Genomic DNA, 25,000 nt, shown 5'->3' with positions numbered 1-25,000 from the left:
TGAAGTGTGCTCCAAGGTGCGGCGTGCACGAAGTCGGAGCCCGGTTTGCCCCGGGTGTGCACCTCGGGTGCGCACCTCGCGTGCACCTTCGCTGCGGTGGGCACCTTGGCTGGGTTGCGCGCCTTGGTGGGCACCATGCAGTGCACGAAGTCGGAGCCCGGATTGCCCCGGGCGCGCACCTCCGCCAGGGTGGGCACCTTGGTGCGCACAACTTGCCTGGGCTGCGCACCAGGAAGGGCTCAAGATGGCACCCGCGTTCCGTTTTTTTCACTATCTTTCAGAACGGAAATTTTAAAATCTCGTTTTTTTTTGCCTTTTCTGGAAATTAGTGAAGGCAGCGCATCAAAGGTGCGCAACGCTGGTGCGAACCTGGGAGCGCTCCGATGTGTGCTCCAAGGTGCGGCGTGCACGAAGTCGGACCCCGGTTTGCCCCGGGTGCGCACCTCGCGTGCACCTTGGTGCGCACACCTTGGCTGGGTTGCGCGCCCTGGTGGGCACCATGGTGCGCACCAAGGAGCGCTCCGAAGTGTGCTCCAAGGTGCGGCGTGCACGAAGTCGGAGCCCGGTTTGCCCCGGGTGCGCACCTCGCGTGCACCTTCGCCGCGGTGGGCACCATGGCGTGCACGAAGTCGGAGCCCGGTTTGCCCCGGGTGCGCACCTCGCGTGCACCTTCGCCGGGGTGGGCACCTTGGTGTGCAGACCTTGGCTGGGTTGCGCGCCCTGGTGGGCACCATGGTGCGCACCAAGGAGCGCTCCGAAGTGTGCTCCAAGGTGCGGCCTGCACGAAGTCGGAGCCCGGTTTGCCCCGGGTGTGCACCTCGGGTGGGCACCTTGGTGCGCATGCCTTGCCTGGGCTGCGCACCAGGGCGGGCTCAAGATGGCACCTGCGTTCCTTTTTTTTCACTATCTTTCAAAACGGAAATTTTAAAATCTCATTTTTTTTTGCCTTTTTCTGGAAATTAGTGAAGGCAGCGCATCAAAGGTGCGCACCTCGCTGCCCACCACGGTGCGCAACGCCGGTGGGCACCCGGGAGTGCTTCGAAGTGTGCTCCAAGGTGCTGCGTGCACGTTGTCGGAGCCCGGTTTGCCCCGGGTGCGCACCTCGCGTGCACCTTCGTCGGGGTGGGCACCTTGGCTGGGTTTGCCCCGGCTGCGCTCCGAAGCGGGGTTATTGGAGCGCCGCCTCTTTTTTTGTCGGAGCGTTTGGTGGGGTTTCTCGCATTGGCTCTTCCGAGGCCCGGTTGCCACCCTGGCGCGCACGAAGTCGGAAGTAGGGTTAATTGCCCGGGTGCGCACCTTTGCCAGGGTGGGCACCTTACCTGGGCTGCGCACCAGGGCGGGCTCAAGATGGCACGCGCGTTCCGTTTTTTTCACTATCTTTCAAAACGGAAATTTTAAAATCTCCTTTTTTTTTTGCCTTTTCTGGAAATTAGTGAAGGCAGCGCATCAAAGGTGCGCACCTCGCTGCCCACCTTGGTGTGCTCTGAGGTGCGCACCCGGGAGCGCTACGAAGTGTGCTCCAAGGTGCGGCGTGCACGTTGTCGGAGCCCGGTTTGCCCCGGGTGCGCACCTCGCCTGCACCTTGGCCGGGGTGGGCACCTTGGCTGGGTTTGCCCAGGGTGCGCTCCGAAGCGGGGTTACTGGAGCGCCCCCTCTTTTTTTGTCAGAGCGTTTGGTGGGGTTTCTCGCATTGGCTCTTCCCAGGCCCGGTTGTTGGGTGCGCTCCCACCCTGGCGCGCGCGAAGTTGGAAGTTGGGTTAATTGCCCGGGCGCGCACCTTCGCCAGGGTGGGCACCTTGGTGCGCACACCTTGGCTGGGCTGCGCACCAGGGCGGGCTCAAGATGGCACCAGCATTCCCTTTTTCTCACTATCTTTCAAAACGGAAATTTTAAAATCTCATTTTTTTTTTGCCTTTTATGGAAATTAGTGAAGGCATCGCATCAAAGGTGCGCACCTCGCTGCCCACCTTGGTGTGCTCCGAGGTGCCCACCACGGTGCGCAACGCCGGTGCGAACCCGGGAGCGCCCCGATGTGTGCTCCAAGGTGCGGCGTGCACGAAGTCGGACCCCGGTTTGCCCCGGGTGCGCACCTCGCGTGCACCTTGGTGCGCACACCTTGGCTGGGTTGCGCGGCCTGGTGGGCACCATGGTGCGCACCAAGGAGCGCTCCGAAGTGTGCTCCAAGGTGCGGCGTGCACGAAGTCGGAGCCCGGTTTGCCCCGGGTACGCACCTTCGCCGGGGTGGGCACCTCGGCTGGGTTGCGCGCCCTGGTGCGCACCAAGGAGCGCTCCGAAGTGTGCTCCAAGGTGCGGCGTGCACGAAGTCGGAGCCCGGTTTGCCCCGGGTGCGCACCTCGCGTGCACCTTCGGCGGGGTTGCGCGCCCTGGTGGGCACCATGGTGCGCACCAAGGAGCGCTCCGAAGTGTGCTCCAAGGTGCGGCGTGCACGAAGTCGGAGCCCGGTTTGCCCCGGGTGCGCACCTCGCGTGCACCTTCGGCGGGGTTGCGCGCCCTGGTGGGCACCATGGTGCGCACCAAGGAGCGCTCCGAAGTGTGCTCCAAGGTGCGGCGTGCACGAAGTCGGAGCCCGGTTTGCCCCGGGTGCGCACCTCGCGTGCACCTTCGCCGCGGTGGGCACCATGGCGTGCACGAAGTCGGAGCCCGGTTTGCCCCGGGTGCGCACCTCGCGTGCACCTTCGCCGGGGTGGGCACCTCGGCTGGGTTGCGCGCCCTGGTGCGCACCAAGGAGCGCTCCGAAGTGTGCTCCAAGGTGCGGCGTGCACGAAGTCGGAGCCCGGTTTGCCCCGGGTGCGCACCTCGCGTGCACCTTCGCCAGGGTGGGCACCTCGGTGCGCACACCTTCTCAATGTTTTCTTGCCTTTTCTGGAAATTGGTGAAGGCAGCGCATCAAAGGTGCGCACCTCGGTGTGCTCCGAGGTGCGAACCCGAGAGCGCTCCGAGGTGCCCACGAAGTCGAAAGTCGGGTTAATTGCATTGTTTTCCCCGGGTGCGCTCCGAGGTGCGCAACATCGGCGCGCACCAAGGAGGGCTCCGAAGTGTGCTCCAAGGTGCGCACGATGGCGTGCACCTCTGGTGCGCACGATTCGGAGCTCGGTTTGACCGGGGTGCGCACACCTTGGCTGGGTTGCGCACCTTTTGTGCGCTCCAAGGTGCGCACGAAGTCGGAGCTCGGTTTGCCCCGGGTGCGCACCTTCGCCAGGGTGCGCACCTTGATGCGCACGCCTTGGCTGGGCTGCGCACCTTGGTGGGCGCCATGGTGCGCACCTTTCGTGCGCTCCAAGGTGCGCACGAAGTCGGAGCTCGGTTTGCCCCGGGTGCGCACCTTGGTGGGCGCCATGGTGCACTCCGAGGTGCCCAAGATTGGTGCGCACCAAGGAGCGCTCCGAAGTGCGCTCCAAGGTGCGCGCGAAGTCGAAAGTTGGGTTAATTGTCCGGTTTGCCTCGGGTGCGCACCTTGCGTGCACCTTCGCCAGGGTGGGCGCCTTGGTGCGCACACCTTGGCTGGGCTGCGCACACCTTGGCACCCGCGTTTCCTTCATTTTAAATTTTTTTTTTTTACAATCTCTCAAGTGGGAAATTCTATAATCTCAACTTTTTTTGCCTTTTCAGGAAACTTTTGAATGGAGCGCATCATTGGTGCGCTCCGAAGTGTGCTCCAAAGCTCTCTCCAGCTGCGTGCACCTGCCCCGGCCGCGCACCCGGCCCCGCCCAGCTTCGCTCACCTGTCCCGGGCGTCTGGTGCGGAACCTTAGAGTAAGAAACATCACCGTGCACCTTGGCCAACGTGCGCGACTCGACCGAGCGCGCACTGGCCGAGGTGCACACCGATTTCACCTGGGTGCGCGCGCAGCACCTCGGGCGCACCGGGGTGCGCGCACAACGCCCGGGTTGCACCGTGGCCTGTGTGCTCGGGGCGCCTCGGGTGCGCGCTCGGTGTCGCCCCCGCGCGCGCGGTAGTGCGGGCAGCGCACCCCGGCCCGGCCCGGCCCCGACGAGAACGCAAACGGGCAAAAGGTTTATTCAAATAGCATTGCGATGCCCGGCGAAAAACTAAAAAAGGGTGCAACACCGGGACTTCCCGGGAGGTCACCCATCCCAGTACTACTCCGGCCCAAGCGCGCTTAACTGCGGAGTTCTGATGGGATCCGGTGCACTAACGCTGGTATGATCGCACCCGTTATGAGCTTGTCGCAGTGTGTACTTAGCAAACCGCGACCCACGTGCGAATCCACCCCGGCCACCCACCCCCGTCGAGGTGCACACCCTCCCTCGCGAAGTGCGCCCCGTTCGCCAAGTGTGAGCCCTGCCCGGGTGCGCGCACCTTGCTAGGGCGTCGGGTGTGCACCCGGCCCGGCCTACGTGCGTGCACCTGTAGGGGGCGTCGTGTGCGTGCAGTGTCCCGTCTGCAACGCGGTGCCCACACACCACCTCGGGCGCAACGACCTGCGCTCACATGTGGGCCGAGTGCACCTTGGTGCATGTTCGGGGCGCCTCGGGTGCACGCTCGATCTTGCCCCGGTGCACCAAGGCGCTCGGTTTGCCCCGGGTGCGCACTTGGTGCAAGGTGGGCACCCAAAATAGGGATCAAGCACCAAAACACAAGTTTCGGGATGCAAAATGGGACCCAAGGACCACAAATGCGTTCCAAGACCCATGATGGGTCCACGAGAACAAAAATGTGTTCCGAGACTTAATAAACAAATATTGGGTTTTAGGAGAAGAAACATGCTCTGATGCCCAAAACGAGAATCGACCCCGAAAAGGCCACAGGCCAAAAGTGGGATGCGAGACAAAAAAAAATGGGACCCGAGGACCAAAATTGGGTTCCCAGGTCGAAGACAGGGCAACCGGACAAGAAACGACCTCTAAGGCTCGAAATGAGTCCCGACGACTAAAACTTGACAAGAAGCACCCATCAGGCACCCAACTCGACACCCATGGGATGCCGACCCACCCGGGCTTCCACCTAGCACACCTTGGCACCCACCCACCCTCGCACCCAACCTCGCACCCAACTTAGCACCTTTGAACCCACATTGGCACTCACCCTGACCCTGGCACCTTGGAACCCACATTGGCACTCACCTTGACCCTGGCACCCACCTTTGCACTCACCTTGGGACCCACCCTGGCTCCCACCTCGGCACCCACCCAGACACCCACCTTGGTTCCTTGGCACCCACCTTGGATCCTTGGCACCCACCCCGACACCCACCTTGGCACGCAACTTGGCTACTTGCCACCCACCTTGGCTCCTTGACGCCCACCCCGACAACCACCCCGTGACCTACCCTGGCTAGGGTTGGTGCACACCCACCCTGGTGCCCACCTTGGCACCCACCCTATGACCCACCTTGGCACGCACCTTAGTACCCACCCCGTTACCCACCCTAGGACCCACCCCGTGACCCACCTTGGCCAGGGTGGGTGCCTTGGTGCGCACAACTTGCCTGGGCTGCACACCAGGGCGGGCTCAAGATGGCACCCGCGTTCCGTTTTTTTCACTATCTTTCAAAACGGAAATTTTAAAATCTCATTTTTTTCTTTTTTTTGCCTTTTCTGGAAATTAGTGAAGGCAGCGCATCAAAGGTGCGCAATGCTGGTGCGAACCCGGGAGCGCTCCGATGTGTGCTCCAAGGTGCGGCGTGCACGAAGTCCGAGCCCGGTTTGCCCCGGGTGCGCACCTCGCGTGCACCTTCGCCGGGGTGAGCACCTTGGCTGGGTTGCGCGCCCTGGTGCGTACCAAGGAGCGCTCTGAAGTGTGCTCCAAGGTGCGGCGTGCACGAAGTCGGAGCCCGGTTTGCCCCGGGTGTGCACCTCGGGTGCGCACCTCGCGTGCACCTTCGCTGCGGTGGGCACCTTGGCTGGGTTGCGCGCCTTGGTGGGCACCATGCAGTGCACGAAGTCGGAGCCCGGTTTGCCCCGGGCGCGCACCTCCGCCAGGGTGGGCACCTTGGTGCGCACAACTTGCCTGGGCTGCGCATCAGGAAGGGCTCAAGATGGCACCCGCGTTCCGTTTTTTTCACTATCTTTCAGAACGGAAATTTTAAAATATCGTTTTTTTTTGCCTTTTCTGGAAATTAGTGAAGGCAGCGCATCAAAGGTGCGCAACGCTGGTGCGAACCTGGGAGCGCTCCGATGTGTGCTCCAAGGTGCGGCGTGCACGAAGTCGGAGCCCGGTTTGCCTCGGGTGCGCCCTGGTGGGCACCATGGTGCGCACCAAGGAGCGCTCCGAAGTGTGCTCCAAGGTGCGGCCTGCACGAAGTCGGAGCCCGGTTTGCCCCGGGTGTGCACCTCGGGTGGGCACCTTGGTGCGCATGCCTTGCCTGGGCTGCGCACCAGGGCGGGCTCAAGATGGCACCCGCGTTCCTTTTTTTTCACTATCTTTCAAAACGGAAATTTTAAAATCTCATTTTTTTTTGCCTTTTTCTGGAAATTAGTGAAGGCAGCGCATCAAAGGTGCGCACCTCGCTGCCCACCACGGTGCGCAACGCCGGTGGGCACCCGGGAGTGCTTCGAAGTGTGCTCCAAGGTGCTGCGTGCACGTTGTCGGAGCCCGGTTTGCCCCGGGTGCGCACCTCGCGTGCACCTTCGTCGGGGTGGGCACCTTGGCTTGGTTTGCCCCGGCTGCGCTCCGAAGCGGGGTTATTGGAGCGCCGCCTCTTTTTTTGTCGGAGCGTTTGGTGGGGTTTCTCGCATTGGCTCTTCCGAGGCCCGGTTGCCACCCTGGCGCGCACGAAGTCGGAAGTAGGGTTAATTGCCCGGGTGCGCACCTTTGCCAGGGTGGCACCTTACCTGGGCTGCGCACCAGGGCGGGCTCAAGATGGCACGCGCGTTCCGTTTTTTTCACTATCTTTCAAAACGGAAATTTTAAAATCTCCTTTTTTTTTTGCCTTTTCTGGAAATTAGTGAAGGCAGCGCATCAAAGGTGCGCACCTCGCTGCCCACCTTGGTGTGCTCTGAGGTGCGCACCCGGGAGCGCTACGAAGTGTGCTCCAAGGTGCGGCGTGCACGTTGTCGGAGCCCGGTTTGCCCCGGGTGCGCACCTCGCCTGCACCTTGGCCGGGGTGGGCACCTTGGCTGGGTTTGCCCAGGGTGCGCTCCGAAGCGGGGTTACTGGAGCGCCCCCTCTTTTTTTGTCAGAGAGTTTGGTGGGGTTTCTCGCATTGGCTCTTCCCAGGCCCGGTTGTTGGGTGCGCTCCCACCCTGGCGCGCGCGAAGTTGGAAGTTGGGTTAATTGCCCGGGCGCGCACCTTCGCCAGGGTGGGCACCTTGGTGCGCAAACCTTGGCTGGGCTGCGCACCAGGGCGGGCTCAAGATGGCACCAGCATTCCCTTTTTCTCACTATCTTTCAAAACGGAAATTTTAAAATCTCGTTTTTTTTTTGCCTTTTATGGAAATTAGTGAAGGCATCGCATCAAAGGTGCGCACCTCGCTGCCCACCTTGGTGTGCTCCGAGGTGCCCACCACGGTGCGCAACGCCGGTGCGAACCCGGGAGCGCCCCGATGTGTGCTCCAAGGTGCGGCGTGCACGAAGTCGGACCCCGGTTTGCCCCGGGTGCGCACCTCGCGTGCACCTTGGTGCGCACACCTTGGCTGGGTTGCGCGGCCTGGTGGGCACCATGGTGCGCACCAAGGAGCGCTCCGAAGTGTGCTCCAAGGTGCGGCGTGCACGAAGTCGGAGCCCGGTTTGCCCCGGGTGCGCACCTTCGCCGCGGTGGGCACCATGGCGTGCACGAAGTCGGAGCCCGGTTTGCCCCGGGTGCGCACCTCGCGTGCACCTTCGCCGGGGTGGGCACCTCGGCTGGGTTGCGCGCCCTGGTGCGCACCAAGGAGCGCTCTGAAGTGTGCTCCAAGGTGCGGCGTGCACGAAGTCGGAGCCCGGTTTGCCCCGGGTGTGCACCTCGGGTGCGCACCTCGCGTGCACCTTCGCTGCGGTGGGCACCTTGGCTGGGTTGCGCGCCTTGGTGGGCACCATGCAGTGCACGAAGTCGGAGCCCGGATTGCCCCGGGCGCGCACCTCCGCCAGGGTGGGCACCTTGGTGCGCACAACTTGCCTGGGCTGCGCACCAGGAAGGGCTCAAGATGGCACCCGCGTTCCGTTTTTTTCACTATCTTTCAGAACGGAAATTTTAAAATCTCGTTTTTTTTTGCCTTTTCTTGAAATTAGTGAAGGCAGCGCATCAAAGGTGCGCAACGCTGGTGCGAACCTGGGAGCGCTCCGATGTGTGCTCCAAGGTGCGGCGTGCACGAAGTCGGACCCCGGTTTGCCCCGGGTGCGCACCTCGCGTGCACCTTGGTGCGCACACCTTGGCTGGGTTGCGCGCCCTGGTGGGCACCATGGTGCGCACCAAGGAGCGCTCCGAAGTGTGCTCCAAGGTGCGGCGTGCACGAAGTCGGAGCCCGGTTTGCCCCGGGTGCGCACCTCGCGTGCACCTTCGCCGCGGTGGGCACCATGGCGTGCACGAAGTCGGAGCCCGGTTTGCCCCGGGTGCGCACCTCGCGTGCACCTTCGCCGGGGTGGGCACCTTGGTGTGCAGACCTTGGCTGGGTTGCGCGCCCTGGTGGGCACCATGGTGCGCACCAAGGAGCGCTCCGAAGTGTGCTCCAAGGTGCGGCCTGCACGAAGTCGGAGCCCGGTTTGCCCCGGGTGTGCACCTCGGGTGGGCACCTTGGTGCGCATGCCTTGCCTGGGCTGCGCACCAGGGCGGGCTCAAGATGGCACCCGCGTTCCTTTTTTTTCACTATCTTTCAAAACGGAAATTTTAAAATCTCATTTTTTTTTGCCTTTTTCTGGAAATTAGTGAAGGCAGCGCATCAAAGGTGCGCACCTCGCTGCCCACCACGGTGCGCAACGCCGGTGGGCACCCGGGAGTGCTTCGAAGTGTGCTCCAAGGTGCTGCGTGCACGTTGTCGGAGCCCGGTTTGCCCCGGGTGCGCACCTCGCGTGCACCTTCGTCGGGGTGGGCACCTTGGCTGGGTTTGCCCCGGCTGCGCTCCGAAGCGGGGTTATTGGAGCGCCGCCTCTTTTTTTGTCGGAGCGTTTGGTGGGGTTTCTCGCATTGGCTCTTCCGAGGCCCGGTTGCCACCCTGGCGCGCACGAAGTCGGAAGTAGGGTTAATTGCCCGGGTGCGCACCTTTGCCAGGGTGGGCACCTTACCTGGGCTGCGCACCAGGGCGGGCTCAAGATGGCACGCGCGTTCCGTTTTTTTCACTATCTTTCAAAACGGAAATTTTAAAATCTCCTTTTTTTTTTGCCTTTTCTGGAAATTAGTGAAGGCAGCGCATCAAAGGTGCGCACCTCGCTGCCCACCTTGGTGTGCTCTGAGGTGCGCACCCGGGAGCGCTACGAAGTGTGCTCCAAGGTGCGGCGTGCACGTTGTCGGAGCCCGGTTTGCCCCGGGTGCGCACCTCGCCTGCACCTTGGCCGGGGTGGGCACCTTGGCTGGGTTTGCCCAGGGTGCGCTCCGAAGCGGGGTTACTGGAGCGCCCCCTCTTTTTTTGTCAGAGCGTTTGGTGGGGTTTCTCGCATTGGCTCTTCCCAGGCCCGGTTGTTGGGTGCGCTCCCACCCTGGCGCGCGCGAAGTTGGAAGTTGGATTAATTGCCCGGGCGCGCACCTTCGCCAGGGTGGGCACCTTGGTGCGCACACCTTGGCTGGGCTGCGCACCAGGGCGGGCTCAAGATGGCACCAGCATTCCCTTTTTCTCACTATCTTTCAAAACGGAAATTTTAAAATCTCGTTTTTTTTTTGCCTTTTATGGAAATTAGTGAAGGCATCGCATCAAAGGTGCGCACCTCGCTGCCCACCTTGGTGTGCTCCGAGGTGCCCACCACGGTGCGCAACGCCGGTGCGAACCCGGGAGCGCCCCGATGTGTGCTCCAAGGTGCGGCGTGCACGAAGTCGGACCCCGGTTTGCCCCGGGTGCGCACCTCGCGTGCACCTTGGTGCGCACACCTTGGCTGGGTTGCGCGGCCTGGTGGGCACCATGGTGCGCACCAAGGAGCGCTCCGAAGTGTGCTCCAAGGTGCGGCGTGCACGAAGTCGGAGCCCGGTTTGCCCCGGGTACGCACCTCGCGTGCACCTTCGCCGGGGTGGGCACCTCGGCTGGGTTGCGCGCCCTGGTGCGCACCAAGGAGCGCTCCGAAGTGTGCTCCAAGGTGCGGCGTGCACGAAGTCGGAGCCCGGTTTGCCCCGGGTGCGCACCTTCGCCGCGGTGCGCACCATGGCGTGCACGAAGTCGGAGCCCGGTTTGCCCCGGGTGCGCACCTCGCGTGCACCTTCGGCGGGGTTGCGCGCCCTGGTGGGCACCATGGTGCGCACCAAGGAGCGCTCCGAAGTGTGCTCCAAGGTGCGGCGTGCACGAAGTCGGAGCCCGGTTTGCCCCGGGTGCGCACCTCGCGTGCACCTTCGGCGGGGTTGCGCGCCCTGGTGGGCACCATGGTGCGCACCAAGGAGCGCTCCGAAGTGTGCTCCAAGGTGCGGCGTGCACGAAGTCGGAGCCCGGTTTGCCCCGGGTGCGCACCTCGCGTGCACCTTCGCCGCGGTGGGCACCATGGCGTGCACGAAGTCGGAGCCCGGTTTGCCCCGGGTGCGCACCTCGCGTGCACCTTCGCCGGGGTGGGCACCTCGGCTGGGTTGCGCGCCCTGGTGCGCACCAAGGAGCGCTCCGAAGTGTGCTCCAAGGTGCGGCGTGCACGAAGTCGGAGCCCGGTTTGCCCCGGGTGCGCACCTCGCGTGCACCTTCGCCAGGGTGGGCACCTCGGTGCGCACACCTTCTCAATGTTTTCTTGCCTTTTCTGGAAATTGGTGAAGGCAGCGCATCAAAGGTGCGCACCTCGGTGTGCTCCGAGGTGCGAACCCGAGAGCGCTCCGAGGTGCCCACGAAGTCGAAAGTCGGGTTAATTGCATTGTTTTCCCCGGGTGCGCTCCGAGGTGCGCAACATCGGCGCGCACCAAGGAGGGCTCCGAAGTGTGCTCCAAGGTGCGCACGATGGCGTGCACCTCTGGTGCGCACGATTCGGAGCTCGGTTTGACCGGGGTGCGCACACCTTGGCTGGGTTGCGCACCTTTTGTGCGCTCCAAGGTGCGCACGAAGTCGGAGCTCGGTTTGCCCCGGGTGCGCACCTTCGCCAGGGTGCGCACCTTGATGCGCACGCCTTGGCTGGGCTGCGCACCTTGGTGGGCGCCATGGTGCGCACCTTTCGTGCGCTCCAAGGTGCGCACGAAGTCGGAGCTCGGTTTGCCCCGGGTGCGCACCTTGGTGGGCGCCATGGTGCACTCCGAGGTGCCCAAGATTGGTGCGCACCAAGGAGCGCTCCGAAGTGCGCTCCAAGGTGCGCGCGAAGTCGAAAGTTGGGTTAATTGTCCGGTTTGCCTCGGGTGCGCACCTTGCGTGCACCTTCGCCAGGGTGGGCGCCTTGGTGCGCACACCTTGGCTGGGCTGCGCACACCTTGGCACCCGCGTTTCCTTCATTTTAAATTTTTTTTTTTTACAATCTCTCAAGTGGGAAATTCTATAATCTCAACTTTTTTTGCCTTTTCAGGAAACTTTTGAATGGAGCGCATCATTGGTGCGCTCCGAAGTGTGCTCCAAAGCTCTCTCCAGCTGCGTGCACCTGCCCCGGCCGCGCACCCGGCCCCGCCCAGCTTCGCTCACCTGTCCCGGGCGTCTGGTGCGGAACCTTAGAGTAAGAAACATCACCGTGCACCTTGGCCAACGTGCGCGACTCGACCGAGCGCGCACTGGCCGAGGTGCACACCGATTTCACCTGGGTGCGCGCGCAGCACCTCGGGCGCACCGGGGTGCGCGCACAACGCCCGGGTTGCACCGTGGCCTGTGTGCTCGGGGTGCCTCGGGTGCGCGCTCGGTGTCGCCCCCGCGCGCGCGGTAGTGCGGGCAGCGCACCCCGGCCCGGCCCGGCCCCGACGAGAACGCAAACGGGCAAAAGGTTTATTCAAATAGCATTGCGACGCCCGGCGAAAAACTAAAAAAGGGTGCAACACCGGGACTTCCCGGGAGGTCACCCATCCCAGTACTACTCCGGCCCAAGCGCGCTTAACTGCGGAGTTCTGATGGGATCCGGTGCACTAATGCTGGTATGATCGCACCCGTTATGAGCTTGTCGCAGTGTGTACTTAGCAAACCGCGACCCACGTGCGAATCCACCCCGGCCACCCACCCCCGTCGAGGTGCACACCCTCCCTCGCGAAGTGCGCCCCGTTCGCCAAGTGTGAGCCCTGCCCGGGTGCGCGCACCTTGCTAGGGCGTCGGGTGTGCACCCGGCCCGGCCTACGTGCGTGCACCTGGAGGGGGCGTCGTGTGCGTGCAGTGTCCCGTCTGCAACGCGGTGCCCACACACCACCTCGGGCGCAACGACCTGCGCTCACATGTGGGCCGAGTGCACCTTGGTGCATGTTCGGGGCGCCTCGGGTGCACGCTCGATCTTGCCCCGGTGCACCAAGGCGCTCGGTTTGCCCCGGGTGCGCACTTGGTGCAAGGTGGGCACCCAAAATAGGGATCAAGCACCAAAACACAAGTTTCGGGATGCAAAATGGGACCCAAGGACCACAAATGCGTTCCAAGACCCATGATGGGTCCACGAGAACAAAAATGTGTTCCGAGACTTAATAAACAAATATTGGGTTTTAGGAGAAGAAACATGCTCTGATGCCCAAAACGAGAATCGACCCCGAAAAGGCCACAGGCCAAAAGTGGGATGCGAGACAAAAAAAAATGGGACCCGAGGACCAAAATTGGGTTCCCAGGTCGAAGACAGGGCAACCGGACAAGAAACGACCTCTAAGGCTCGAAATGAGTCCCGACGACTAAAACTTGACAAGAAGCACCCATCAGGCACCCAACTCGACACCCATGGGATGCCGACCCACCCGGGCTTCCACCTAGCACACCTTGGCACCCACCCACCCTCGCACCCAACCTCGCACCCAACTTAGCACCTTTGAACCCACATTGGCACTCACCCTGACCCTGGCACCTTGGAACCCACATTGGCACTCACCTTGACCCTGGCACCCACCTTTGCACTCACCTTGGGACCCACCCTGGCTCCCACCTCGGCACCCACCCAGACACCCACCTTGGTTCCTTGGCACCCACCTTGGATCCTTGGCACCCACCCCGACACCCACCTTGGCACGCAACTTGGCTACTTGCCACCCACCTTGGCTCCTTGACGCCCACCCCGACAACCACCCCGTGACCTACCCTGGCTAGGGTTGGTGCACACCCACCCTGGTGCCCACCTTGGCACCCACCCTATGACCCACCTTGGCACGCACCTTAGTACCCACCCCGTTACCCACCCTAGGACCCACCCCGTGACCCACCTTGGCCAGGGTGGGTGCACCCACCCTGGTGCCCACCTTGGCACCCACCCATCCTAGCACCCAGCCTGTGACCGGGCTTGGAACCCAACCTTGCACCCGCACCCGTCTTGGCCAGTGTGGGTGCGCACCCATCCTGGCACCCACGTTGTGACACACCCTTTAACCCACGCACCCTAGCACCCACGTTGGCACCCACCTTGGAACCCAACCTAGCAACTTGGCACCCACCCCGTGACCCACCTTGGCATCCACCATAGCAGTCGCCGACTTGGCACCCACCTCGGCACCCACCTTGACACTTGTGGACCCACCTTGCCACTCACCCTAGCATCGACCCATCCTAGCACCCACCCTGGCACCTTTGCACCCTAGCACTCACCCATCCTAGCACCTAACCTGTGACCCACCTTGACACTCACCCTCGCACCCACCTTGGAACCCAACCTAGCACCCACCCACCCTGACACCAACCCTAGCACCTACCCACCCTTGCACCCACCCTGTGACCCATCTTGGCACCCACCCATCCTACCACTCAACCTATCACCCACCTTCTCACCCACCTTGGCATCCACCTTAGCACCCACCCACACTGGCACCTTGGCACCCACCTCGGGCAAGGTGGGTGCACACCCACCCTGGCACCCAATTTAGAACCCACCGAGCATGTTACCCACCTTGGCACCCACATTGCAGCCCACCCTAGTACCCACCCTATGACCCACATTGGCATCCACACCCTAGCACCCAGGCACCTCGACACCCGCCTTGACACCCACCCTAGCACTGAACCTGTGACCCACCTTGGAACTCACCCTAGAACCCACCCACCCTGTGAACCACCTTGGCATCCACCTTAGCACCCACCCACCTTGGCACCCACTCTAGCACTCACCCATCCTAACACCCAACTTGTTACCCACCTTGGCACCCGCCCTCGCGTCCACCTTGAAACCCACCCTAGCACCCACCCACGCAGGAGCCCACCTTGGCACCCAACCTAACACCCACGCATCCTGGCACCCAACTTGTGACCCACCTTGGAACCCACCCTAGTACCCACCTTTGAACCCACTATATCACCAACCCACCTTGGCACCCACCCTATGACCCTCTTTGGAATCCACCCTAGCACGCACCCACCCTGGCACCCACCATGGAGCGCACCCTAGCACCCACCCACCTCGGCACGCACCTCAACACCCACCTTGGTGTGCGCACTGCGCCAACCTCTCAAAGACCCTATGTGGTGCGCTCCAAAGTGTACACCTTTGGTGCGCTCCAAGGTGCGCACCTTTGGTGCACACCGAGGTGCACACCAAAGTGTGCACCGAGGTGAGCACCAAAGTGCACTCCAGGGTGCACACCAAGGCGTGCACCTTTGGTGCGGTCAATGCAAACGAATTCGGAAGTTGGGGTCGATGTCCTAATCGCTGCTGCAGACTACACGTATGAGAATCGGACAAATAGCTTTATATAGGGGAGGTGTTGCGTTTGATGGGTCGACTCCCCTGGTTGTGTGCACTGCACCAACTTCAAAGACCCTGTCTTGTTTAAGAAGTCAAAAGTTGGGGTGGATGTCCTAATCATTGCTGCAGTCTACGCATGTATGAGAATCAGACAAATAGCTTATATAGGGGAGGTGTTGCATTCGGTGGGTTGACTCCCCTGGTTGTGCGCACTGCGCCAACCTCAAAGACCCCGCATAGCAGAAGAAGTCGGAAGTCGGATTTTGGTGAGCACCAAGGCGTGCACCTTTGGTGCGGTCAACGCAGACGAATTCAGAAGTTGGGGTGGATGTCCTAATCGTTGTTGCAGGCTACACATGTATGAGAATCAGACAAATAGCTTATATAGGGGAGGTGTTGGGTTTGATGGGTCAACTCCCTTGGTTGTGCGCATTACGCCAACCTCAAAGACCTTGTTTTCGTTAAGAAGTCAAAAGTTGGGGTCAATGTCCTAATGGCTCCTGCAGGATACACATGTATGAGAATCGGACAAATAGCTTATATAGGGGAGGTGTTGGGTTTGATGGGTCGACTCCCCTGGTTGTGCGCATTACGTCAACCTCAAAGACCTTGTTTTCGTTAAGAAGTCAAAAGTTGGGGTCGATGTCCTAATTGCTCCTGTAGACTACACATGTATGAGAATCAGACAAATAGCTTATATAGGGGAGGTGTTGGGTTTGATGGGTTGACTCCCCTAGTTGTTCGCATTACACCAACCTCAAAGACCTTGTTTTCGTTTAGAAGCCGAAAGTTGGGGTCGATGTCCTAATTGCTCCTGCAGGCTACGCATGTATGAGAATCAGACAAATAGCTTATATAGGGGAGGTGTTGGGTTTGATGGGTCGACTCCCCTGGTTGTGCGCATTGCGCCAACCTCAAAGACCCTGCATTGCGGATGAAGTCGAAAGTCAGAGTTTGGTGTGCTACAAGGTGTGGTCGAAGGTGCTCACCTAGGTGTGCACCTTTGGAGCACAGGAAAAGTGCCCTCCAAAAGTGCGCACCTTTGGAGTGCACAAAAGTGCCCTCCAAAAGTGCGCACCTTTGGAGCGCAGAAAAGTGCCCTCCAAAAAGTGCCCTCCAAAAGTGCGCACCTTTGGAGCGCAGAAAAGTGCCCTCCAAAAAGTGCCCTCCAAAAGTGCGCACCTTTGGAGCGCAGAAAAGTGCCCTCCAAAAAGTGCCCTCCAAAAGTGCGCACCTTTGGAGCGCAGAAAAGTGCCCTCCAAAAAGTGCCCTCCAAAAGTGCGCACCTTTGGAGCGCAGAAAAGTGCCCTCCAAAAAGTGCCCTCCAAAAGTGCGCACCTTTGGAGCGCAGAAAAGTGCCCTCCAAAAAGTGCCCTCCAAAAGTGCGCACCTTTGGAGCGCAGAAAAGTGCCCTCCAAAAAGTGCCCTCCAAAAGTGCGCACCTTTGGAGCGCAGAAAAGTGCCCTCCAAAAAGTGCCCTCCAAAAGTGCGCACCTTTGGAGCGCAGAAAAGTGCCCTCCAAAAAGTGCCCTCCAAAAGTGCGCACCTTTGGAGCGCAGAAAAGTGCCCTCCAAAAAGTGCCCTCCAAAAGTGCGCACCTTTGGAGCGCAGAAAAGTGCCCTCCAAAAGTGCGCACTTTTGGTGCGCACCAAGGCGCTGGTTCGGTCGTTGCAGGCGAGTTCGGAAGTTGGGGTCGATGTCCTGAGCGGAGGTGCAAACTACACAGGTGTCGGAATCGGACAAATAGCTTATATAGGGGAGGTGTATGCTTCGATGGGTCGACTCCCCAGGTTGAGCGCACCGCGCCAACCTCAAAGACCCTACGGTATGGATGAAGTCGGAAGTTGGGTCCGATGACCGATTCGATTAGTAGGTATGCTCATGAGGTCGGAATTTGGGTCCGATGACCTGCCATGTGCAGGAAGGCGAATGTTGACACTGTGCGTTGCAAGGTGCACACCAAGGCGCTGGTGCGGTCTTTTTAGTCGAGTTCGGAAGTTGGGGTCGATGTCCTGATCGGAGGTGCAAGCTACACAGGTGTGGGAATCGGACAAATAGCTTATATAGGGGAGGTGTATGCTTCGTTGGGTCGACTCCCCGGGTTGAGCGCACCGCGCCAACCTCAAAGACCCTACGGTATGGATGAAGTCGGAAGTTGGGTCCGATGACCGATTCGATATGTAGGCATACTCGCGAGGTCGGAATTTGGGTCCGATGACCTGCCACGTGCAGGAAGGCGAATGTTGGCACTGTGCGTTGCAAGGTGCGCACCAAGGCGCTGGTTCGGTCGTTGGAGGCGAGTTCGGAAGTTGGGGTCGATGTCTTGATCGGAGGTGCAAACTACACAGGTGTGGGAATCGGACAAATAGCTTATATAGGGGAGGTGTATGCTTCGTTGGGTCGACTCCCCGGGTTGAGCGCACCGCGCCAACCTCAAAGACCCTACGGTATGGATGAAGTCGGAAGTTGGGTCCGATGACCGATTCGATATGTAGGCATACTCGCGAGGTCGGAATTTGGGTCCGATGACCTGCCATGTGCAGGAAGGCGAATGTTGGGACTGTGCGTCGCAAGGTGCGCACCAAGGCGCTGGTGCCGTCGTTGCAGTCGAGTTCGGAAGTTGGGGTCGATGTCCTGGTCAGAGGTGCAAACTACACAGGTGTGGGAATCGGACAAATAGCTTATATAGGGGAGGTGTATGCTTCGATGGGTCGACTCCCTGGGTTGAGCGCACCGCGCCAACCTCAAAGACCCTACAGTATGGATGAAGTCGGAAGTTGGGTCCGATGACCGATTCGATACGTAGGCATATTGGCGAGGTCTGAATTTGTGTCCGATGACCTGCCATGCGCAGGAAGGCGGAATTTGGGTCCGATGACCGAGTTGATGGCGTGCCATGCGCAGAAAGGCGGAATTTGGGTCCGATGACCGAGTTGATGTTGATGGCCCGCCATGCACAGGAAGGCGGAATTTGGGTCCGATGACCGATTTGAAGGCGTGCCATACGCAAAAAGGCGGAGTTTGGGTCCGATGACCGAGTTGATATTGATGGCCCGCCATGCGCAGGAAGGCGGAATTTGGGTCCGATGACCTGACATACGCATGGAGTCCGACTCGGGGGCCGATGTTCGATTCGATGACTTGCATTGTGGGTAAAGTCGGAAGTTGTGGTCTTTGACCCGATTCGATGACCAGACTTCGGCTGCTTGAGAATCGGACAAATAACTTATATAGGGGAGGTAGTGTTCTCGAGCATCCTCCCCCCGTGCCCGTTTATGTCGATTGATGCTGGTGCTCGACTGGTTGGAGCGCTCGGATGCAAAAATCTTGCACCAGGATTTATCGATTGTGATGGACACGGCAAGTCTCCTGATTGCTATGCAGGAGCTCATCGTGAATCTCTATGCGGCCTTGGTATGGACTCGACCTGCGGAATGGTTCGGCAATGGTAGTCGCTCCAACACGTCCTTGCAATGGCCACAGAGGTGATTCGACTAGAGCTCCAGTCTAGCTTTTGGGTTGCTTGGCGGACTGGTATAGCCGCGATCGAGTTCCGGCCATGAACGTTTTAGATAGCTCTTGGGCTTTCTGGGACGGAAGTCGGAAGTTTGGGCTGTTGTCCGATTTGATGACCATTCTTCGGATGTGTGAGAATCGGACAAATAACTTATATAGGGGACTGTGTTGTCTCACGCAGCCCCCTCCGTGCCCCTCTATCTCGACCGATGTTGGTGCTTGAAAGGGTTGGGATCGCTCGGATTTATAAACGTGCACCACCATTTGTCGAGTGTGAGGGACGCGGCAGGTCTCCTAAATGCTATGCGGGCGCTCTCTGAGAATCTCTATCCGGCCTCGACACAGACTAGTCTTGCTGAATGGTTTGGCACTGGTAGTCGATCCAACACGTCGTTGTTGTGGCCGCCTAGGCGATTCGATTCGAGCCCCCGTCTAGCTTTTGGGTTGCTTGGCGGATTTTGCCCTATCCGCAAGTGAGCTCGGTCCCTAAACGTTCGAGAAACCCGATTGCTATGCGCCGACTCTCTTTCTTGCGAGCCTCCATCTAGCTTTTGGGTCTCTACGGAACGGAAGTCGGAATCTGGGACCGTTGTTTGATTCGACGAGGCAGACTACGGTTGTGCGAGAATCGGACAAATAACTTATATAGGGGAGGTGTTGACTGGAGCATTCTCCCCCGTGCCCCTCTAACTCGACCAATGCTGGCGCTCGAACGGTGGTAGCGCTCGGATTTTCATTGAGCGCCAGCATTGGTCGATTTAGAGGGGCATGCGAGATTCCCGAATGCTATGCGAGGGCTCTAACGGAAATGTCTATTGGTTTCGGTATGGATGCAATTGCGAGTGGTTCGGCAAAGGTAGTCGTTCCGATGCGTCCATGTCGTGGCCAAATCGATAATTCGATTTGAGCCCTCGTATAGCATTTGGGTCTCTCGATGTGATTCCGCATTCCAGTCCCTTTGGGCACTGCTTGAGCCGCATCCCAGGGGGTTCCCTTCCCAATAATCTGCCTCGCAACCCGATTGCTATGCGGTGAGGCTCCTCGGCCGCCTCGGAACTATCTGTGTATCAGACGCATCGCGGGATAAGGGGTTGGCAACGGTAGTCGCCCCAAGCGCGTCCGATGCTTGGACCATTCCGAGGCGGCCCTGAAGCCTCTTCCGTCTAGCCGTTGGGTCCTTCTCGCCGCATCCCTCGCCTCGCACCCCGATTGCTATGCGGTGAGGCTCCTCGGCCGCCTCGGAACTATCTGTGTATCGGACGCGTCGCGGGATAAGGGGTTGTCACTGGTAGTCGCCCCAAGCGCGTCCGATGCTTGGACCATTCCGAGGCGGCCCTGAAGCCTCTTCCGTCTAGCCGTTGGGTCCTTCTCGCCGCATCCCTCGCCTCGCACCCCGATTGCTATGCGGTGAGGCTCCTCGGCCGCCTCGGAACTATCTGTGTATCGGACGCGTCGCGGGATAAGGGGTTGTCATTGGTAGTCGCCCCAAGCGCGTCCGATGCTTGGACCATTCCGAGGCGGCCCTGAAGCCTCTTCCGTCTAGCCGTTGGGTCCTTCTCGCCGCATCCCTCGCCTCGCACCCCGATTGCTATGCGGTGAGGCTCCTCGGCCGCCTCGGAACTATCTGTGTATCGGACGCGTCGCGGGATAAGGGGTTGTCACTGGTAGTCGCCCCAAGCGCGTCCGATGCTTGGACCATTCCGAGGCGGCCCTGAAGCCTCTTCCGTCTAGCCGTTGGGTCCTTCTCGCCGCATCCCTCGCCTCGCACCCCGATTGCTATGCGGTGAGGCTCCTCGGCCGCCTCGGAACTATCTGTGTATCGGACGCGTCGCGGGATAAGGGGTTGTCACTGGTAGTCGCCCCAAGCGCGTTCGATGCTTGGACCATTCCGAGGCGGCCCTGAAGCCTCTTCCGTCTAGCCGTTGGGTCCTTCTCGCCGCATCCCTCGCCTCGCACCCCGATTGCTATGCGGTGAGGCTCCTCGGCCGCCTTGGAACTATCTGTGTATCGGACGCGTCGCGGGATAAGGGGTTGTCACTGGTAGTCGCCCCAAGCGCGTCCGATGCTTGGACCATTCCGAGGCGGACCCGAAGCCTCTTCCGTCTAGCCGTTGGGTCCTTCTCGCCGCATCCTTCGCCTCGCACCCCGATTGCTATGCGGTGAGGCTCCTCGGCCGCCTCGGAACTATCTGTGTATCGGACGCGTCGCGGGATAAGGGGTTGTCACTGGTAGTCGCCCCAAGCGCGTCCGATGCTTGGACCATTCCGAGGCGGACCCGAAGCCTCTTCCGTCTAGCCGTTGGGTCCTTCTCGCCGCATCCCTCGCCTCGCACCCCGATTGCTATGCGGTGAGGCTCCTCGGCCGCCTTGGAACTATCTGTGTATCGGACGCGTCGCGGGATAAGGGGTTGTCACTGGTAGTCGCCCCAAGCGCGTCCGATGCTTGGACCATTCCGAGGCGGACCCGAAGCCTCTTCCGTCTAGCCGTTGGGTCCTTCTCGCCGCATCCCTCGCCTCGCACCCCGATTGCTATGCGGTGAGGCTCCTCGGCCGCCTTGGAACTATCTGTGTATCGGACGCGTCGCGGGATAAGGGGTTGTCACTGGTAGTCGCCCCAAGCGCGTCCGATGCTTGGACCATTCCGAGGCGGACCCGAAGCCTCTTCCGTCTAGCCGTTGGGTCCTTCTCGCTGCATCCCTCGCCTCGCACCCCGATTGCTATGCGGTGAGGCTCCTCGGCCGCCTTGGAACTATCTGTGTATCGGACGCGTCGCGGGATAAGGGGTTGTCACTGGTAGTCGCCCCAAGCGCGTCCGATGCTTGGACCATTCCGAGGCGGCCCCGAAGCCTCTTCCGTCTAGCCGTTGGGTCCTTCTCGCCGCATCCCTCGCCTCGCACCCCGATTGCTATGCGGTGAGGCTCCTCGGCCGCCTTGGAACTATCTGTGTATCGGACGCGTCGCGGGATAAGGGGTTGTCACTGGTAGTCGCCCCAAGCGCGTCCGATGCTTGGACCATTCCGAGGCGGCCCCGAAGCCTCTTCCGTGTAGCCGTTGGGTCCTTCTCGCCGCATCCCTCGCCTCGCACCCCGATTGCTATGCGGTGAGGCTCCTCGGCCGCCTTGGAACTATCTGTGTATCGGACGCGTCGCGGGATAAGGGGTTGTCACTGGTAGTCGCCCCAAGCGCGTCCGATGCTTGGACCATTCCGAGGCGGACCTGAAGCCTCTTCCCTCTAGCCGTTGGGGCTTTCTCGCCGCATCCCTCGCCTCGCACCCTGATTGCTATGCTGTGAGGCTCCTCGGCCGCCTTGGAACTATCTGTGTATCGGACGCATCGCGGGATAAGGGGTTGGCAGTGGTAGTCGCCCCAAGCGCATCCGATGCTTGGACCATTCCGAGGCGGCCCTGCAGCCTCTTCCGTCTAGCCGTTGGGGCCATCTCGCCGCATCCCCCACCTCGCACCACGATTGCTATGCGGTGAGGCTCCTTGGCCGCCTCGGAACTATCTGTGTATCGGACGCATCGCGGGATAAGGGGTTGTCACTGGTAGTCGCCCCAAGCGCGTCCGATGCTTGGACTATTCCGAGGCGGCCCTGCAGCCTCTTCCGTCTAGCCGTTGGGGCCATCTCGCTGCATCCCCCACCTCCTCGGCCGCCTCGGAACTATCTGTGTATCGGACGCATCGCGGGATAAGGGGTTGGCAGTGGTAGTCGCCCCAAGCGCGTCCGATGCTTGGACTATTCCGAGGCAGCCCTGCAGCCTCTTCCGTCTAGCCTTTGGGGCCATCTCGCCGCATCCCTCGCCTCGCACCCCGATTGCTATGCGGTGAGGCTCCTCGGCCGCCTGGGAACTATCTTCGTATCGGACGCATCGCGGGATAAGGGGTTGTCACTGGTAGTCGCCCCAAGCGCGTCCGATGCTTGGACTATTCCGAGGCGGCCCTGTGGCCTCTTCCGTCTAGCCGTTGGGGCCATCTCGCCGCATCCCCCACCTCGCACCCCGATTGCTATGCGGTGAGGCTCTTCGGCCGCCTTGGAACTATCTTCGTATCGGACGCATCGCGGGATAAGGGGTTGTCACTGGTAGTGGCCCCAAGCGCGTCCGATGCTTGGACTATTCCGAGGCGGCCCTGCAGCCTCTTCCGTCTAGCCGTTGGGGCCATCTCGCCGCATCCCCCACCTCGCACCCCGATTGCTATGCGGTGAGGCTCCTCGGCCGCCTTGGAACTATCTTCGTATCGGACGCATCGCGGGATAAGGGGTTGTCACTGGTAGTCGCCCCAAGCGCGTCCGATGCTTGGACTATTCCGACGCGGCCCTGTGGCCTCTTCCGTCTAGCCGTTGGGGCCATCTCGCCGCATCCCCCACCTCGCACCCCGATTGCTATGCGGTGAGGCTCCTCGGCCGCCTTGGAACCATCTTCGTATCGGACGCATCGCGGGATAGGGGGCTGTCACTGGTAGTCGCCCCAAGCGTGTCCGATGCTTGGACCATTCCTAGGCGGCCCTGAAGCCTCTTCCGTCTAGCCGTTGGGGCCTTCCCGCCCCATCCCTCGCCTCGCACCCCCGATTGCTATGCGGTGAGGCTCCTCGGCCGCCTTGGAACCATCTGTGTATCGGACGCATCGCGGGATAAGGGGTTGGCACTGGCAGTCGCCCCAAGCGCGTCCGATGCTTGGACCATTCCGAGGTGGCCCTGAAGCCTCTTCCGTCTAGCCGTTGGGGCCTTCCCGCCCCATCCCTCGCCTCGCACCCCGATTGATATGCGGTGAGGCTCCTCGGCCGCCTTGGAACTATCTGTGTATCGGACGCATCGCGGGATAAGGGGTTGGCACTGGTAGTCGTCCCAATCGCATCCGATGCTTGGACCATTCCGAGGCGGCCCTGCAGCCTCTTCCGTTTAGCCGTCGGGGCCTTCCCGCCGCATCCCTCGCCTCGCATCCCGATTCCTATGCGGTGAGTCTTCTCGGCCGCCGCGGAACTATACCTGTTATTGCTACTGCATCCTTCGGCTGGTAACCTCCTCTGCCGCCTTGGAACGTTCTCTTTGTCGGACGCGTCGCGGGATAAGGGGTTGGCACTGGTAGTCGCCCCAAGCGCGCCCGATGCATAGACCGCTCCGAGTCGACCTTGCTTTCAGCCTCTCACATGCATAGACCTCTCTGAGTCGACCCTGCAGCCTCTCACGTTTAGCCTTTGGAATCTCGCCTCACAACATGATTGCTATCCTTGATGCATCCCTTGCCTCGAGCCCTGATTGCTTTCTTGGCTGCATCCCTCCTCTCCTCACAGCCCGGTTGTCATCACTGCTTCATCCGTCGCTTCATGCATTCTGGCTGCTGGGCCCTTCCCACCGCACACCTCGATTGCTATCTCTTCTGCATCACACACCCCGATTGCTATCTCTGCTACATCCCTCGGCTCTCACTTCTGCATCCTTCGCCTCACACCTCGATTGCTATCAATGCTGCATCCGTAACCTCACACCCCGATTGCTATGCGGGGAGGCTCCTTGGCCGCCTTGGAAATTTCTGTGTGTCGGACGCACCGCGGGATAAGGGGTTGGCACTGGTAGTCGCCCCAAGTGCGCCCGATTCTTAGACCGCTTCGAGGTGACCTCGTAGCCTCTTTCGTCCAGGCTTCCTGCCTTCAACGCCCTTTTTACACCTCGATTGCTATGCGCGGGCTCGTTGGCGTCTATCACCTCTCTGCGAAGAGTGGCACGATGATTGTTGGGGTAAATCGTAGCAGTCCGATCTCTGGCCTTGGGCCATTGTGAGGGCTGATCGATTTCCTGTGCGCATCTCGTGTTCGCCCAGTAACAGACTCGACGACTTGTAATCGGTCTTGTTCCCGATTGTTCCTGGAGGTAGTCTTCGGAACTCTTGGATTTGACCTGTCACTCGAACTGTCCTCTTCCGAGGATGCTTGTGTGTGTGTGCTTGTGCCATTTCCTTGGCGGTATTAACGAGATATTAAAGAGCGGAGTGAGCGCCTCGCCCAGCTATGTTTGGGGCTCTCACTCCCTTACCCGGTGTGCGACCGCTTTGCACGTAGGTTGCGGAGCATCGCGACTCTTTCGATGTTTGGCGGTTGTCTTCCGGTGATGCGTTGGTCCCGAAGTGCACGTTACTAGCATTTCTGCCATTGTTCTCGATCTTTGGCACGTTCCTTCGTTGCAATTGGATATATATCTCCGTTTATACGCGCAGGCTTCTCCCGCCTATTCAGCGCTGTCCCACTCTCAGCACTCTCGTGGTCTCCTTGGCTTCTCTCTCCCGTGAGCGAGCTCTCTTCTCGAGTCTTTTCCATGTCCCATGGAGGTTGCCTTGCGAAATTCGGGCACACAAACGTGACCGGATAAGAGCGGAATTGCCTATGAGGAGAAGCTCACCTTAGGGAGCAGCAATGCCGAGTGTTTCGACAGAGGGTAGAGGGGGCGTTGTTTGGGCGGTTGCACAAAAGAGTGCTACGTTTGCACTGAAGGTTGCTTCTTCGTCTCCGACGAACTCTTCGAGGCAAAAAAGCTTGTTTACGGGGTCGAGGTGGGACTGTTCGTGCGAGTTGCGCCACCAAAAGTGCGTAGGGGGCATATACCTGGGAAATGGATGTCTCTGAGTGGCCTTACTCGGTCGCGTGCACGGTGCAT

At 60.6% G+C, this 25,000-nt stretch overlaps 2 non-coding genes across 2 annotated transcripts; both read right to left on the bottom strand.

The window, feature by feature from the left end:
* Window positions 1–4,078: 4,078 nt before the first annotated feature.
* LOC131863554 (5S ribosomal RNA) lies at window positions 4,079–4,197 on the bottom strand. Its single transcript, XR_009362454.1, has one exon. It is a non-coding gene; the product is annotated as a 5S ribosomal RNA (ribosomal RNA).
* Window positions 4,198–12,014: 7,817 nt separating this feature from the next.
* On the bottom strand, window positions 12,015–12,133 carry LOC131863582 (5S ribosomal RNA). Its single transcript, XR_009362482.1, has one exon. It is a non-coding gene; the product is annotated as a 5S ribosomal RNA (ribosomal RNA).
* Window positions 12,134–25,000: the final 12,867 nt, after the last annotated feature.

Source organism: Cryptomeria japonica, unplaced genomic scaffold (assembly GCF_030272615.1).
Source record: "Cryptomeria japonica unplaced genomic scaffold, Sugi_1.0 HiC_scaffold_65, whole genome shotgun sequence".
Taxonomy (NCBI): domain Eukaryota; kingdom Viridiplantae; phylum Streptophyta; class Pinopsida; order Cupressales; family Cupressaceae; genus Cryptomeria; species Cryptomeria japonica.
The sequence above is the reverse complement of the archived record's forward strand: the minus strand, read 5'-3'. Positions and strand labels throughout refer to the sequence as shown.